The 19,715-nt window shown below is 35.6% G+C and overlaps 1 protein-coding gene across 5 annotated transcripts in view; it reads right to left on the bottom strand.

Annotated features, from left to right (window-relative positions):
- The window catches only part of Focad (focadhesin), a 299,533-nt gene that overhangs the window by 82,550 nt on the left and 197,268 nt on the right, over nt 1-19,715 (bottom strand). The window lies entirely within an intron of this gene.

The following is a 19,715-nucleotide window of genomic DNA, read 5'->3' as shown; positions in this document are numbered from 1 at the left end:
AACAAACTAAAAACCCAAGGTATGGCAGAGGTCCTTAGGCAGGCCCATGGCTGACCTGTGTGAGGAATGGAATGAAGTCCATGTAATAGAGTATGCAAAGTGAGCACAGAAAGTGGAAAGAGGAGACAGGCTGGTGAACTGACAAGGGGCCCAGAGAGTCCAAGGTCTTATAGCCACTTTTCAAGATTCGCTTTCATTCCTACCAAGGGGAGCCACTATAAGGTTTTGAGAAGAATGATATAATCTAATTTATGTTGCAAAAGAATCTCGCTGTTGGGAATAAATTGAATGGAACAAAGGTCAAAGCAGAGGGTAACCTACTCAAGAGGCTACTGCAACAATCCAGGTAAGAGATAATCTACTCAGAGTGGCTCTAGTAACATTGTAGCATAATGGTTTACAAACATTTAGCTGAATGATTTTTAAAAATTAGGAATATCACTGCTTTTAGACCATGTATTTCTGAAATTCTCACTTTTTAATAGCTGTTATACTCTGTACACTTCTTTGTCATCTTTTAAAATTCACTCTTACTCCCAGCAGCTCAGGAGCCTGAGGCAGGAAGATCATGAGTTCAAAGCCAGCCTCAGCAATTTGGTGAAGCCCTAAGCAATTCAGCGAGACCCAGTCTCTAAATAAAATACAAACTAGGACTAGAGATATGGCTCTGTGGTTGAATGCCCCTGAGTTCAATCCCAATACCCCTCCCCCTAAAAAAATTCACTCTTAACTTTCCTGTTCATCAATCATATATCAACATCCCAGTTACCCAAATTTAAAACTTCTGATTGATTACAGATATCTCCCTTGCAACTAACTCAACTGTCAAGCCTACTTCTGAAATGCAAATTATATACATCTTTACTTTTTTCCTCATTACCTAGTCCTATCTCCTGTCTAGATTACTGTGATGCCGCCAATCTCCAACAGCCTAAAATCTTTCATCCTAAATCGTTCTGTTTTTACATTCACTCAAAAACTTCTTTTCAAAAGCCTTTGACGTTCATTAAGGAAGAATGTGTAAACTCTTTTGTACAATGTTCAAAGCCTTTCAGAATCAAACAACACCATGAGCTTTAAGAAATAATTGTGCAGAACAAGATACTTAACGAATTTCCCCCTTGATATCTTGCTCCTCTGTTTCTTTAACCTATATGCTGACTAACTTGAGTTATAAACCAATTCCCATTTGTCCTATACCTTATAGGATCTTTGTACTCAGTGTTCCCTTGGAATTGAATGCCCTGCATCCCCTCATTCTATTTACTGAAGTAATTTCTTCTACCTCTAAACTTCTAGTATATTATGTGCCTCTCCTAATACACTTCACAAATTCCATTTAGACCTTTTGTGCATGGATGTGAATTTACACAACCCTAAGGGGAACATATGATGTTCTATTCATCCTAGAAGCCCTCCTGTGGTACCTGAAACAGTGTTTTGCACACAACTGTTCAATTAAGTACCTGCTGCATTTGACAGAATTAAACACACAGCTTTATCTTTAATAAAGATTCTTGTCATATAACAACCATGCTATCATAAGTAAGTAATCACAGAAAATTATGATGATCAACTTTCTATCACTCTAGCAACACAATGTTAGAAAACCTATTTGAATTAACACAGCTATACTTACACATGAGTTGTTGAAGACACAGTTATTTGAAATTTTATAAATGTATGTACAGTACAAACTGTTCTAACCAGTAAATGCTTAATTCCAGATAAAAACAGAGTGAGTAATAAGGCAAATTTTTAAAGAAAGTTTTATAAGCTTTATATTTTGAATTTCCTTAAACATTTTATTTGTATCATATAGATTCTAATTAATTATAACTAAAATACCAGCACCTGCTTAGAAACACAATTCACCAAAGAAAAACTGAAAGGCATTTCCTCTAAAAGCAAGAAGAAGACAAGTATGTCCCTCTCACCATTCCTATTCAACAGTTCTTGAAACTTGAGCCACAGCAATCAGGAAAGAGATAGAAATTAAAGGGATAAGAATAGGAAAGGAAGTAGTCAAATTACCTGTGTTTGCTGATGACATGATCCATTTTTAGAAGACTCCAAAACATTGAAACAAAAGACTACTAGAGCTGATAAATAAATTTAGCAAAGTAGCAGGATCACATATATAAATTGATTGCTTTCCTATACTCTAATAATGAATCTGCTGAGAAAGAAATTAGGAAAACTACCCAATTCACAATAACCTCAAAAAAAATTAGTCATAAATCTAACCAAGAAGGTGAAAAATCTCTACAATAAAAACTGTAAAACATTGAAGAAAGAAATTGAAGACCTTAGAAGACATAAAGGCCCCCCATACTCTTGGATAGGCAGAATTAAGATCAAAATGACCATCCTACCAAGCGCATTACAGAAATTCAATGTAATCCCCATCAGAATACCAATGAAATTCTTCACAGGAAAAAAAGAAACAAGTTCTAAGATTCATTTGGAAGAAAAGACCCAGAATAGCCAAAACAATCATGAGCAAGAACAACAATGCAGGAAGCATCATAGCGCTGAACTTCAGACTATACTACAGAACTACAATGATAAAACAGCATGGGACTGGCAACAAAATAGACGTGAAGACCAGTGGAAGACACAGGGACAAATCCATATAGATAGATAGTTATCTGATACTCAACAAAGGTGCCAAAAACATAAACTGGAGAAAATATAACCTTTTTTTAACCAAATGATGCCAGGCAAAAAGAGAAAACTAGAAATCTACATGTAGAAGAATGAAACTTGTTCCCTCTCTCATTCTGAACAATAATCAACTGACACTGGGTCAAAACCTACGAATTAGACTAGAAACTCTTAACTGCTAGAAGAAAATGTTCGTTCAACAGTCCAATATATTGACACAAATATCGACTTCCTTAACAGGACTTTTGAAGCACAAGAAATAAACACAAATCAGTAAAAGTGCCATGGCATCAAATTAAAAAGACTCTGCACAGCAAAAGAAACAAGAACATGAAAAAAAGAACCTGAAGAATGGGAGAAGATCTCTGCCACCTGCTCCTTTGCCAGGGGATTAATATCCAGAATATATAAAGAACTCAAAACCTTAACACCTTATTTACCAAAAAAAATGAATGGCAAATTATAAATAGGCCAAAGAATTAAACAGATATTTCTCAAGAGAAGAAATGCAAAGGATCAACAAATATATAAAAAAATGTTCAACATCTCTAGCAATCATAGAAATGCAAATCAAAACTACATTGAGATTTCATCTCAAGGCAGACCTGCGACCCACCGGGAAAACAGGCACAGCGGGCCCGCTGGCGTGGTAGACAGATCGCCCCAATTGGAGGAGGGGCCCAGCCGCCGCCTGCACCTGAAAGGTAGGCAGACCTGCGACCTGGAGAACAGGCCCAGCAGTACGCCCCCCAACCCCGCGCGCGGTAGACAGATCACGCCTATTGGACGATGGACCCAGCCGCCACCTGCAAGGTAGGCAGACCGCGCGTCCCGGAGAAGGGGCCCAGCGGCCCACCGGCGTGGTAGGCAGATCACCCCAATTGGAGGAAGGGCCCAGCTGCCGCCCGTGCCTGCACGGTAGGCAGACCTGCGACCTGGAGAACAGGCCCAGCGACTCACCTGAGTGGTAGACAGACCTCCCCAGTTGGAGGAGCCCAGCCTCCCGCCAGTGAGGTAGACAGAACACTCCAACTGGAGGAAGGGCCCTGCCGCCTGTCCGTGCAGTCACCTGACCGAACTCTTGACAAACATAAGGTTTCAACCAACACCCCCACCTCATCAAACACCTTATGAAAAAAACTGATGGAACTCATTTTGGAAAATCCCACCAACCCGTTGACTGGTGTGGCTACCAGTGCGGTTCTGCAGCGGATCAGGCACGTGGTTTACATCTCAGAGAATAAGAGTAGAGAGGCCACAGGTGGAAGCTCAAGTCCTCTCACACTGACTACCACCACCATCCTGAACCCAGAGAATCAAGCTAGGAATAGACAATGCCACCAACTGGAAGAAATGAAAACAGAGTTCTGAAACACATTTTTTTCTCTTTTTCTTTCTTTTTCTCTCTTCTCTCTCTCTTTTCAGCCATACACCCACTCTCCTCTACCATTCCCCCTTGGGTCTTCGCAACCTCAACATATGTGAAACCAAAAATTGTACGTGAAAAAGGTCTTTAATAACTGAATCACCAGAATAATATCCTATAGAGGAATTGCATATGCCCCACCTCCCTTCCCCCTTTTTATTCCTTTTCTTTTTTCTCGTATTTTCTTTTTCCTGCTCTCTTTTTTCTCTCCCTTTCCTTGTTATCTGTTTTCCTCCCTCTTACTCCCTCTATCCCACTTGGAACCCCCTAAATTTTACTATTCATAAGTAGGGTAATCTTATAAATACAGATAGGAATTTGAATCTATACATTCTTTCATAAATTACACATCTATTGGTTAGAGCTCTCCAAAGTTACTAAGTTAGATTAACCCCATACCCTCACTCCTTTCCCCATAAACATAACATCCTACACCTGAAATCCAGTTTTCTACAAGCAACCAGAAATGAAACTAATGACTTTTCTCATGAAGCCTTTCATAAAACTATTGACTATATTTGTAAACGATAATCGAAACCAACATTTGTAGACATGGTCTAGCTATAAATGTAGTAATAAGAAAAATGTGTGCTTAGAGGATGTACTATTGATATTGAGAACTGTTAACATTGTCTTTCTCCACAAAAGGGAGACTTTGCAACTATACAAGAGCAATATAAATATATAGGGGGAAAATTCAATAACACAACAGTTTCACCAAGCAGAAAGAAACGTGAGCAGTATGAAAAGACAAGGAAAGAAAGGACTACAAGCAATGCAGGTCAACTCAACTTTAGAAGAGGTAATATCTGCAGCAGATGGAATGTCAGATAAAGAATTCAGGATATACATGCTTCAGATGATCTGGAGTCTCAGGGAAGACATTAGACAGAAAATCAGACAATGAAAGATCACTTCGACAATGAATTACATAAACAAATCCAAGAAGCAAAAGATCAACTATACAGGGAGATAGAGGTTATAAAAAACAAACAAACAGAAATCCTAGAAATGCAGGAAGCAATAAACCAAATTAAAAACTCAAATGAGAGTACTATCAGCAGAGTAGAACACTTAGAAGATAGAACATCAGACAATGAAGATAAAGTATTTCAACTTGAAAAGAACATAGACAGCTCAGCGAGACTGTTAAAAAACTATGAGCAGAACATCCAAAAATATGGGATAACATAAAGAGACCAAACTTAAGAGTCATTGGGATACAAGAAGGTATAGAGGTCCAAACCAAAGGAATGAGCAATCTGTTCAATGAAATAATACGAGAAAACTTCCAAGAATTGAAGAATGAGACAGAATCCCAAATCCTAGAAGCCTAAGGGACGCCGAATGTGCAAAATCATAAGAGATCCACACCTAGACACATTATAATGAAGATGCCCAACATACAGAATAAGGAGAGAATTTTAAAAGCTACAAGAGAAAGGAAGCAGATTACATTTAGGAGTAAACCAATCAGGATAACAGCTCATCTTTCAACACAGACTCTGAAAGCTAGAAGATCCTGGAATAACATATTTCAAACACTGAAAGAAAATGGGTTCCAACCAAGAATTGTGTATCCAGTGAAATTAAGCTTCAGGATGGAAGATGAAATTAAAACCTTCCACGATAAACAAAAGTTAAAAGAATTTGCAGCTAGAAAACCATCTCTTCAAAACATCCTTGGCAAAATATTACAGGAAGAGGAAATGGAAAATAACAATGAAAACCAGCAGTGGGAGGTAGTACAGTAAAGGGAAAAAATAATCAAAGAGGAAAAACAAACCATGTTAAGTAACATAAATAAACAAATATGGCTGGAAGAACAATCCATATCTCATTAATAACCCTAAATGTTAATGGCTTAAACTCACCAATTGAGAGACACAGGCTAGTAGAATGGATCAAAAAAAAAAAAAAGATCCAACAATATACTGCCTACAGGAGACGCATTTGATAGGAAAAGACATACATAGACTGAAAGTGAAAGGTTGGGAAAAATCATATCACTCATATGGACTTCGGAAACAAGCAGGAGTGTCCATACTCATATCAAATAAAATAGATTTCAAGCCAAAGTTAATCAAAAGGGATAAAGAGGGACACTACATACTGCTCAAGGGAACCATACACCAACAAGAAATAACAATCATAAATATATATGTCCCAAACAATGGTGCAGGTATGTTCAAACAAACAAACTCTTCTCAAGTTCAAGAGTCTAATAGACCACCATACAATAATTATGGGAGACTTCAACACACCTCTCTCACCACTGGACAGATCTTCCAAACAAAAGTTGAATAAAGAAAGTATAGAACTCAATAATACAAATAATAACCTAGACTTAATTGACATATATAGAATATACTACCCAACATCAAGCAGTTACACGTTTTTCTCAGCAGCACATGGATCCTTCTCAAAAATAGATCATATATTATGTCACAGGGCAACTCTTAGATATTATAAAGAGTAGAGATAATACCATGCATCTTATCTGATCATAATGGAATGAAACTGAAAATCAACGATAAAAGAAGGAAGGAAAAATCATGCATCACTTGGAGAATGAACAATAGGTTACTGAATGATCAATGGGTTATAGAAGACATCAAGGAGGAAATTAAAAAATTCTTAGAGATAAATGAAAACACAGACACAACATATCGGAATCTTTGGGACACAATGAAAGCAGTTCTAAGAGGAAAATTCATTGCTTGGAGTTCATTCCTTAAAAAAAGAAAAAACCAACAAATAAATGATCTCATACTTCATCTCAAAATCCTAGAAAAAGAAGAGCAAAACAACAGCAAAAGAAGTAGAAGGCAAGAAATAATTAAAATCAGAGCTGAAATCAATGAAATCGAAACAAAAGAAACAATTGAAAAAATTGACAAAACTAAAAGTTGGTTCTTTGAAAAAATAAACAAAATCGACAGACTCTTAGCCATGCTAATGAAGAGAAAAAGAGAGAACTCAAATTACTAGCATACGGGATGAAAAAGGCAATATCACAACAGACACTTCGGAAATACAGAAGATAATTAGAAATTATTTTGAATCCTTATACTCCAATAAAATAGAATATAGTGAAGGCATCGATAAATTTCTTAAGTCATATGATCTGCCCAGATTGAGTCAGGAGGATATACACAACCTAAACAGACCAATATCAATTGAGGAAATAGAAGAAGCCATCAAAAGATTACCAACTAAGAAAAGTCCAGGACCGGATGGGTATACAGCAGAGTTTTACAAAACCTTTAAAGAAGAACTAATACCAATACTTTTCAAGTTATTTCAGGAAATAGAAAAAGAGGGAGAACTTCCAAATTCATTCTACGAGGACAACATCACCCTGATTCCTAAACCAGACAAAGACACTTCAAAGAAAGAAAACTACAGACCAATATCTCTAATGAACCTAGATGCAAAAATCCTCAATAAAATTCTGGCGAATCGGATACAAAAACATATCAAAAAAATTGTGCACCATGATCAAGTAGGTTTCATCCCTGGGATGCAAGGCTGGTTCAATATACGGAAATCAATAAATGTTATTCACCACATCAATAGACTTAAAGATAAGAACCATATGATCATCTCGATAGATGCAGAAAACGCATTCGACAAAGTACAGCATCCCTTTATGTTCAAAACTCTAGAAAAACTTGGGATAACAGGAACATACCTCAATATTGTAAAAGCCATTTATGCTAAGCCTCAGGCTAGCATCATTCTGAATGGAGAAAAATTGAAGGCATTCCCTCTAAAATCTGGAACAAGACAGGGATGCCCTCTCTCACCACTTCTGTTCAACATAGTTCTCGAAACACTGGCCAGAGCAATTAGACAGACGAAAGAAATTAAAGGCATAAAAATAGGAAAAGAAGAATTTAAATTATCACTATTTGCAGGTGACATGATTCTATACCTAGCAGACCCAAAAGGGTCTACAAAGAAACTATTAGAGCTAATAAATGAGTTCAGCAAAGTGGCAGGATATAAAATCAACACGCATAAATCCAAGGCATTCCTGTATATCAGCGACAAATCTTCTGAAATGGAAATGAGGACAACCACTCCATTCACAATATCCTCAAAAAAAATAAAATATTTGGGAAGCAACCTAACAAAAGAGGTGAAAGACTTATACAATGAAAACTACAGAACCCTAAAGAGAGAAATAGAAGAAGATCTTAGAAGATGGAAAAATATACCCTGTTCATGGATAGGCAGAACTAACATCATCAAAATGGCGATATTACCAAAAGTTCTCTATAGGTTTAATGCAATGCCAATCAAAATCCCAAGGGCATTTCTTGTAGAAATAGATAAATCAATCATGAAATTCATATGGAAAAATAAAAGACCCAGAATAGCAAAAATAACTCTAAGCAGGAAGTATGAATCAGGCGGTATAGCGATACCAGACCTCAAACTATACTACAGAGCAATGGTAACAAAAACAGCATGGTACTGGTACCAAAATAGGCGGGTGGACCAATGGTACAGAATAGAGGACACAGAGACCAATCAACAAAATTACAACTATCTTATATTTGATAAAGGGGCTAAAAGCATGCAATGGAGGAAGGATAGCATCTTCAACAAATGGCGCTGGGAAAACTGGAAATCCATAAGCAACAAAATGAAACTGAATCCCTTTCTCTCGCCATGCACAAAAGTTAACTCAAAATGGATCAAGGAGCTTGATATCAAATCAGAGACACGCCGTCTGATAGAAGAAAAAGTTGGCTACGATCTACATACTGTGGGGTCGGGCTCCAAATTCCTCAATAGGACACCCATAGCACAAAAGTTAATAACTACAATCAGCAAATGGGACTTACTTAAACTAAAAAGTTTTTTCTCAGCAAAAGAAACAATAAGAGAGGTAAATAGGGAGCCTACATCCTGGGAACAAATCTTTACTCCTCACACTTCAGATAGAGCCCTAATATCCAGAGTATACAAAGAACTCAAAAAATTAGACAATAAGATAACAAATAACCCAATCAACAAATGGGCCAAGGACCTGAACAGACACTTCTCAGAGGAGGACATACAATCAATCAACAAGTACATGAAAAAATGCTCACCATCTCTAGCAGTCAGAGAAATGCAAATCAAAACCACCCTAAGATACCATCTCACTCCAGTAAGATTGGCAGCCATTAGGAATTCAGCAGCAACAAGTGCTGGCGAGGATGTGGGGAAAAGGTTACACTTGTACATTGCTGGTGGGACTGCAAATTGGTGCAGCCAATTTGGAAAGCAGTATGGAGATTTCTTGGAAAGCTGGGAATGGAACCACCATTTGACCCAGCTATTCCCCTTCTCGGTCTATTCCCTAAAGACCTAAAAAGAGCATGCTACAGGGAAACTGCTACATCGATGTTCATAGCAGCACAATTCACAATAGCAAGACTGTGGAACCAACCTAGATACCCTTCAATAGACGAATGGATAAAAAAAAATGTGGCATTTATACACAATGGAGTATTACTCTGCATTAAAAAATGACAAAATCATAGAATTTGCAGGGAAATGGATGGCATTAGAGCAGATTATGCTAAGTGAAGCTAGCCAATCCCTAAAAAACAAATGCCAAATGTCTTCTTTGATATAAGGAGAGTAACTAAGAACAGAGTAGGGATGAAGAGCATGAGAAGAATATTAACATTAAACAGGGACGAGAGGTGGGAGGGAAAGGGAGAGAGAAGGGATATTGCATGGAAATGGAAGGAGACTCTCATGGTTATACAAAAAATGAGGGGAAAGGGAAAAAAAAACAAGGGGGAGAAATGAACTATAGTAGATGGGGTAGAGAGAGAAGATGGGAGGGGAGGGGAGGGGAGGGGGGATACTAGAGGATAGGAAAGGCAGCAGAATACAACAGACACTAGTATGGCAATATGTAAAACAGTGGATGTGTAACCGATGTTATTCTGCAATATGTATACGGGGTAAAAATGGGAGTTCATAACCCACTTGAATCAAAGTGGAAATATGATATGTCAAGAACTATGTAATGTTCTGAACAACCAACAATAAAAATTAAAAAAAGATATTTCATCTCACTACAGTCAGAATTATTTGCATCATTAAGAATATAACTATTAATAATTGTTGAAGAGGATATGGGGAAAGAAATACTCTCATACATTGTTGGTAGGACTGCAAATCAGTATAACCACTCTGGAAAACATTATGGAGATTCTTCAAAAAACTAGGAGTGGAACCATTATATGACCTAGTGATCCCACTCCTTAGTGTATATCCAAAAGATACCCAAAAGTTGCTACTATAAAGATACGATCATATCGATATTTATGAGTGCAAATTACATTAGCTAAGTTTCAGAATAGCTCAAATACCTACCAACAGACAAATGGATAAAGAAAATGTGGCGCATATATATATATATATATATATATATACACACACACACACACACACACACACACACACAATAGAGTTACTCAGCCATAAAGAAGAATGAAAATTATGGCATTTCCTGTTAAATGATTGGAACTAAAGAACATTATGCTACAGTATGTAAAAACGTGGACGTGTAACCGATGCGATTCTGCAATTTGTATACAGGGTAAAAATGGGAGTTCATAATCCACTTGAATCAAATGTATGAAATATGATATGTCAAGAGCTTTGTAATATTTTGAACAACTAATAATAAAAATAAACAAAATTTTAAAAAAGAACATTATGCTAAATAAAATAAGCAAGACCCCAAAAGTCAAGGGTCAAATATTTTCTCTCATATGTGGAAGCTCATATAAAATAAAGGTGAAAAAGTATGTGTGTTGGGGAGAGATAATTACATGGAAATAGAAGAAGTTCAGTAGAAGAGGACTGAGGAGGAGAGAGGAGGGACATGAGAAGGGAGGAGGCATGGAATGAATCTGGCTAAACTTTCCCTTGTACACAAATGAATAACATCACAGTGAATTTCAGTTCCCTTTTCCTTCTCTTCCTCCCCACCCCAAGTTCCTTTTCCTTTTCTGCTTCCTCCACTCTACTGGTCTTTCTTTATATCTATGAAGTTTATTTTTAAATTAGTGCATTATGGTTACTATATCCATATTATATCCATAGTGCATTAAATTAAAAAAAAAAAAACTTTCCTCACTGATACATGCTTTACTTAAGAGGACTATAAAGCCATCTAATTAGTTAGTATACTGTTCAGAACACATTGCTCAGAAATTTGGTAGTTTGTTCTGCCTCTTGAGAGATCTTAACAAATACAATTTAGCATACACAAGAAAACACCCATTTTAACAGCCCTTCATTCAATACTGTAAATCAAGTAAGAAAATTCAGATTAGGTTTTGGTCAAATTGGAATGGGACAGACAGGGCAGCATGTAAAAAGTGCCCGGTAAAGTAAGTATTTGCTATTGATTTCAGAAATCCAATCCTGTATTTTTCATACTGGCCAGATACACACATTACCATCCAAAGAATGGAATTATTTTTTTCAGAAAGAGGAGAACAAAGGTATTTTACTTCAGTGCCCCCCACAGACATACAAACACTGAACTGCTAGATTTGGCTTTGTGATACACTCACATTCTTCCCACTGTCCCAAAAGGAAAAACATTTGCACTTAGTGTTAGCGACCCCAAAGTCACTCAGTGTCCCATTGTTTATACATGAGAACAACAGGCTTCAATTTTCTGTCAATAGTAATCTTGTTGGCACAAAATAACTTTTTATTATTCCTGTCCCCTGACAAATAGTGAGATGAGAAGGGAGGGCCTGGGGAGGACACCTTTTTAAAGTAAAATGACACGCATCTCCTTGTAGGTGATTTCAAGACATTTAATATTCTTCTTGCCCCACCCCCAACCCAGCACTGTCGCCCCATCTCACCCCATTTTCCATCAGGATTACATTAGCTTGAAAGCTGACAATTCAATCACCTCTAAAGCAACCATTTACTCTGTTATTTAATAGAAGGGGGAAACCCAGTTACCATAACAACTCACATCCACATGGTAATTATGGAGAATCTAAAATTCAGCAAACCATACTTTTCACAGTGTTTTCTAGGGAGAATCTGCAACAAGCACAGATAAAATTTCTCCCCATTATAATTCACAATTTCCATCTAATTGTTTCTTATTACATGGCTGCTCAAACTACTCTATATATTCCATAAGAAATATGTTTTTAAAATAAAAAGGAACTGAAAGAAAAAGTGAAATACACTTCTTATATTTCAAATGATTGGTTTCATCATATGTACTTTGGGGCATCTAGGGAAAAAAATTAAGAAAGCAGAGGTAAAACAAAATCTATAAAGCAAAAAGAATCAAATGATGATAACTTTTTTAAAAAAAGAAAGAATATAGAACCAAAGATTTTATTCAGAGTACAGCTTCCAGCAAGTAAGGATGAACTATCTCTAAACTAAAAATGAAAAAAAATAAGCTCATTACTTAATTCTGATGGTGAAATATGGTTGGGTAGCAGTGGCATGATCAGGAAAATCTGCATGTGTTTAGGAATAGAGAAAATAATGAAGCAAGGCTGCCAATTCAGCATCACCCAATTTAGGTGAGACTGTCATGTCAAAGTTAGAAATGCCAAAGGATGATGAGACTCGTGATGAATTCCATGGAAGAAAACTGTCATTCACCTTCAGCTTCTTCCTTAACAGGGACAAAGTTAACCTCAGGATGAGAAGATACAAAATCAGAGAAGAGGAGGAAATCACCTGAGCTTGTACAAACCCTGCAAGATCTGAAATGACCACTGATGATCCCCTATTCACAGGAGTGAACAGTTTCTTCAGATTTAAAGAAATGTAAACAAGACAGCAATTATGCAGTACTAGTATATCAGGTCAAACACAAATCAGATTGGATCTGTGATTCTTCCAAAAATATCAGGGGAAAATGTCATGTTAAACAAAGATAACAATAATAAACTTTTTTAAAAAGGCATACAACACTTTTTTAGAGAGAGAGTGAGAATTTTTTAATATTTATTTCTTAGTTTTTGGTGGACACAACATCTTTATTTTATTTGTATGTGGTGCTGAGGATCGAACCCAGCGCCTTCTGCATGCCAGGAGAGCATGCTACCACTTGAGACACATCCCCAGCCCTGCATACAACACTTTTATTGTCAGGAACAAGCCAAGGATCATGTCCTCTCTCTCCACTCTTGTATTGAACCAAAGATTTTATTCAGAGTATAGTCTTGAATTTTATACAAGATACATAAGAAAAAGTACAAAACTGATTAAAGAAATCAATAATAAATTAAATTAATGGAGAGATATTCCATGTACATAAATAGGAAGACTCAATATTGTCAAAATGTCAGTTGTTCCCAACTTAATCTACTGATTTTCATGAGCCAAAAATTGCTTCAAGTTATTCTACAGATATCAAGAAACTGACTCTAAAGCTCATATGGAAGGGCAAAATACCCAGAAGAGGCAACATTATATTGAAGGAGAACAAAATGGAAAGGTGCCACTCCCCAACTTCAAGACTTATCATAAAGCTACAGGAATCAAGACAGTGTGGTATTGGTGAATGACTAGGGAAATTGATCAATGGCACAGAATAGAAAGCTACATGAATGGCAAGTGAACAGATGAAAAGACATCATTAGACATTACCCTTCCTCCATTACCCTTCCTCTACTCTGCTGGTCTTCCTTCTATTTATAGTTTTTTTGTTGGTACATTATATATATACAAAGGCGAAATTCACTATGGTGTATTCATATATGTATATACATAGCATAATTTAGTCAATTTCATTCCTTAAATCCTCTGTTTTCCCATCCTTCTTCCTTCTTTCTCAGTACCCCCTAGTCCCTTTCTATTCACTTTATTATCCAGTATTACTAGATAACACAAACAAGCAAAAAACATTGCAAGAATAAGATGTCTCATGAGCACAGATGCAAAAATTTCTAACAAACTTTTAGCAAACCAAACACAGCAATATATACAGGATAGAACATTATCTAGGAATGCAGGGTTAGTTTACATTGGAAAATCAAGGAAAATAATTCATCATATTTCAATAGATGTACAAAAAGCATTTGACAAAATTCGACATCTATTTGTGATAAAATTCTCAGCAATGGTGAAACACGGAATGCTTTTTCTAATACCATAAATAAGACAAGAATGTCTACTCTGTCTAGTCCTGTTCGACATAGTGTGATCAGGTACTAATAAAGGAATGGAAGGAATATAGATACTAATTAAGACCATCTTTCTTCACAATGTTACAATAAAAACAAAAATAATCTACAAAAAGGCTACAAGAATTTATAAGTGAGTTTAAAAAGGTCAGGGATGAAAAAATCAATTGTATATTTACATACTATCAATAGAAATTTAATAAAAGGTCTAGTTGTAATACCATGAAAATGTTTACTTAAGAAATTTAACAAAATGTGTCTAAGATTTGTAACACAAAAACAACAAAATATCACTATAAGTGGAAAGACATATCTTGTACCTGATTATAGAAACTAAACATTACTAAGTTGTCAGTTTTATCCCAAGTTGACCTGGGAACTCGATACATTTACAATCAAAATCACAACAGGGGTGGGTGTGTGTGTGTGTGTGTGTGTGTGCGCGCGCGTGCATGCTTGTGTGTGTGTGTGTGTGTGTGTGTGTGTGTGTGATTTCTCAAAGCTCATCTAAAATTTAGAATAAAAGCAAAGGGCCTAAAATTGTCAGAAAAAAATGTTTTTTGGAGAAAAAGAAGCAAAGTTGGAGAACTCATACTACTTCAATACTCATCAAAAAGTGTCAGTAAATAACCTGTGTGGTTTTAGTGAAAGGCTAGACATATACATCAATAGAACACAAGTGAGTATAGAAAAAGGTCCACAAAAATATGGAGAGACGATTTTCAGCAAAACTCCTTAGGTAGTTCAGGGAAGAAAGGATGGTGTTTTCAACAAACAAAGTTTGTACCTTGTAAAATTTTAACTAAATAGATCACAGTCTAAAATTCAAGGCTTAAAGTATAAAACTTCTACAAGAAAATGGACTATCCATAAACTGATTTTTAGATAAACTAAATGTGTTATATCCAAACAGTAGAATGCTATTCTGTCCCAAAAGTAATGAGGTACTGATACACGCTACTACATAACCTTGAAAAGATACTAAATGAAAAAACCATACTCCAAAACACCCACATATTATATGATTTTATGTATATGAAATGTCCAGAATAAGCAAATCTACAGTGACAGAAAGAGATTAGAAGTTTGCAGGAGGCTAAGGTAGGGGAAATTAGAGTGTGGTTACTTAGGGGTGTAGAATTTGTTTACAGGTGATGAAAATATTCTAAAATTAATTGTGGCAATGGCATATATCTCTATGAATATATTGAAAACCAATGAATCATACAATATAAGTAAGTAAATTTTATGACAAACAAATTTTACCTCATTTTTTTAAAAAAAGAGTAAAAAGTAAACACAGGAGTTTAAAAAAATAAATTTTTGAAACCTTGAGTTAAAAAACAATTAAAAGAAAAATGTGATAAATTAGAATGCTTCAGAATTAAAAACCTACTCTTCAAAGACAATGTTAGAGAAATGAAGAGACAAGGTACAGACCAGGTAAAAACATTTACATAATTTATTTCTAATGTAGACTATATTAAGGATTCTCATTTGAATATAACACCAGTAAGGGGAGGGGGGACAGTAAAAGATTAGAGCATACACTTTGTGGAAGAAACTACATGAATGGCAAATGAACAGATGAAAAGACATCATTAGTCATTAAAGGAAAACCATTAATAAAACCCTAAAAGGAAAACATGACCCAAGTGCAAGAATGGCTACATTTATAAAAACTGACCATTATCAAGGAGGCAGAGCAACTCGCACATTTGCAAGTGGGCATTCAAAAAAATTTTTGATATGGAAAATCACCAAATGGATTACAACAAAAGAAAGGCTAGAAGCAAGAAGAGTTAGGGGCTATTAGATTATCCTGAGAAGATCCCAAGGAAGTTTTTAAAAGTTCTCTGATTGACCTAGAAGAGGACAGTTTCACTTTCCTGTGTTTTCAATTACCTACAGACAACTGTGCTCTGAAAATATGAAATACACTGTTCATATTTCTAAGTTCCACATCATTCTGAGTAGCCTGATGAAATCTTGCACCATCTCATTCTAGACATGAGTCATCCCTTTGTCTAACATATTTACACTGTATACACTAACAGCCCCTTAGTCACATAGTAACCCTCTGAGGTATCAGATCAACCGTCATGGTATTGAAATGTTTGTGCTCAAGTCACCCTGACTTTACTTAAAAATGGCCCAAAGCATGAGAATGGGGAGGATGGCATTTTGTATATGCCCAAGAGAAGCCATAAAGTGAAAAGATTAAAGTTCTTGACTTAATAAGGAAAGGGAAAGAATCACCCTAAAGTTGCTAAGCTCTACAGTAAGAATAAATCTTCTATCCATAAAATTGTGAAGAAGGAAAAATAAATTTCATATTAAATTTCATTGTCACACCTCAAACTGCAAAATTTATAGCCACAATATATGCTAGGTGCTTAGTTATGATGGAGAATGCATTGCTGCATGAGGTTCAGTACTATCTGTGGTTTCAGGCATTTACTTACTACGTAAGGTCTCAGTACACACTCCTTTCAGATAAGGAAAGACAACTGTATAGGATAGTTCAAGGACCTCATTCCTGGGTTCAGATTCTAGGTTCCTCCACTTAGTTTTAAGACCTTGAGCAAATTAACAGGACCTACCTCAGAGGATTAATGTAGAGATTAAACAAATTAATAAGCACATGCTCCCAGGGGAGCTTCCAGTTACAGGATCCCATCAAAAATTTAAAATGTCATAAATTTAAAGTGCATTCATTACATCTAACCCAACAACTATCATAGCTTGGTCAGACAACAGACTGTAGAATATCAGTAGTTTACCATCATGATCAAATGCCTGCTTGGGGGTTGCAGTTTGCTGCCACTGCCTACCCTCAAGAGATAGTATCATATTATATCTTGATAACCCACACAAAAAAATGCAAATTCAAAGTACAGTTTCTACTGAATCCATCCACTTTTGCACCATCATAAGGCAAAAAAAATCATAAGCCAAACTATTTTAAGTCTGGAACACCTATACATACAGCAATTTTAAAAGTGTCTCGGCTGATTACAGCCTATTATTATTACAACTTATTATTATTATCAAGCAGCTCTAAAAGCTCATATTATTTTTGTCACATAGTTTGAAAAACTGTATAGCTGATTCTCTATTATATTTTTTAACACAAATGAACTAAAGTAACCAGAAGATGGAATATGAACTAAAATCCTATCATGGAGATAGATTCAAACTAAAAAGCTTTTTCTCAGCAAAGGAAACAATCAGTGAGGTGAATAGACAGCCTACAGAAGGGAGGCAAATTTTTAGCACATGTACAGATAGAGCACTAATCTCTAGGATACAAAAAGAACTCAAAAATCATCACACACACACACACACACACACACACACACACACAAAACCCACAATCAATAAATGGGCTAAGGAACTGAACAGACACTTCTCAGAAGAGAATATACAATCAATCAACAAATATATGAAAAACTGTTCAACATCTCCAGCAATTAGAGAAACGCAAATCAAAACTACTCTAAGATTTCATCTCACTCCAGTCAGAATAGCAGCTATTAAGAAGACAAACAACAAAAAGTATTGACAAGGATGTGGGGGAAAAGGCACACTCATACATTGCTGGTGTAAAATTTGTGCAACCAATATGGAAAGCAGTATGGCTATTCCTTGGAAAACTTGGAATGGAATCATCATTTGACCCAGCTATCCCTCTCCTCAGTTTATACCCAAAGGACTTAAAAACAGCATACTATAGTAATGCAGCCACATCAATGTTTATAGCAGCACAATTCACAAGAGCTAAACTGTGGAACCAACCTAGATGCCCTACAGTAGATGAATGGATACAGAAACTGTGGTATATATACATAATGGAATAATACTCAGCACTAAAAGAAAATAAAATCATGGCATTTTCAGGTAAATGGATGGAGTTGGAGAATATTATTAAGTGAAGTAAGCCAATCCCAAAAAAACAAATGCCAAATGTTTTCTCTTATATGAGGATGCTGATTCATAACAGGGATGAGGGGAAAGAGCATAGCAGGAATGGAGGAACTTTAGATAGGGCAAAGAGGAGGGCAGGGAAGAGAGGGTAGGAAAGATGGTGGAATGAGATGGACATCATTCATCAAGTACATGTGTGAAGAAACGAATGATGTGACTCTACTTTGTGTACAACCAGAGACATGAAAAATTGTGCTCTACATGTGTACTATGAATTGAAATGCATTCTGCTGTCATATATAATTAGAATAAATAAATTTTTAAAAAATCCTACCATAGGTTTCACAGAATTCTGTCCAATATACCTCTAATGGACACCTAAAATATTGTAGACTCTCTATTAAAAAAGCTACTAGTATATGAACCCAAAATTTTTCATCATTTGTATCTAGGGCACATCTCATAAGTTCAGATAACAATATCTGGATTTATAAGATATCTTCAGCTATCCTCACTTTGATGGTTTTTCTTGATTCTTTGATGGTGACTTTAAAAATCAGCTTTCTGTGAAGATTTTAAACTCTAGTTGTTCTCCAAATACCTAAGTATACAAATTAAAAACAAACAAAAGAATGTACCAAATCTCTCCTTTTTCCATAACAACTAATAAGATGCCAGGGAAAAATAAATGTAGAAATTGCCTATGTTGTTCCTTTTTTTGTGAAATTCAACCTCTCTTGTTCCCAGAGAAACATTACTTTTCCAAGATCCTTTCTTCCTCTTCAATTGGATGAAGACACTGTATTAGACAAGAAGTCTTCAAAAAAGGTCTATACAATTTCAACTCTAAATACGTGAAAGAAAAATAGATGGCAAAGGACAAAGATGGGTCTTCAAATCCCTTTGTACTTCAATACACTATTATACTGGTGACAATTAGCATACAGACTATAATCTAACCAAATTAGTGACACTAGGATTTATAAATTATGCATCAAAGCATAAGATTTTATATGTACATATCTTAGAAATGCTAGTTATTTAACACTAACTCAAATTTTTATAATTCATGTCTTCATTTATAACTGTTTTTATTTATAACTTATATTTTCATGTATGACCTATTGTGTCTTAATTATATAAAATAAGTATTTTACTGTGATATTTTCTCTTGTTATTCATACATTTTAATTTATATACACATAAGTGAATATCATCAAAAAATGACAACAAAAAAAAAATATCCTTCCCAAGTGCTTTCTAGATTCTCTATTTCCCCTGGTTTTGTTGTAATCTGCAATGATCAGATTTATGCAAATCATTTAATGGCATCATAAAACTTCATTTTTTTAATTAGATGAAAGGAAAATTAAGATAAACACTTACATCACAGTTTTTCTTTAAATATACTATGATTAACTGTTAATTCTATTCAAAAATATAAATATTGGTGTACTATATACTTTGAAAGGATTAAAATTAAGAAATAGGGAATA

This window comes from Marmota flaviventris, chromosome 13 (assembly GCF_047511675.1).
Source record: "Marmota flaviventris isolate mMarFla1 chromosome 13, mMarFla1.hap1, whole genome shotgun sequence".
Taxonomy (NCBI): domain Eukaryota; kingdom Metazoa; phylum Chordata; class Mammalia; order Rodentia; family Sciuridae; genus Marmota; species Marmota flaviventris.
The sequence above is the reverse complement of the archived record's forward strand: the minus strand, read 5'-3'. Positions and strand labels throughout refer to the sequence as shown.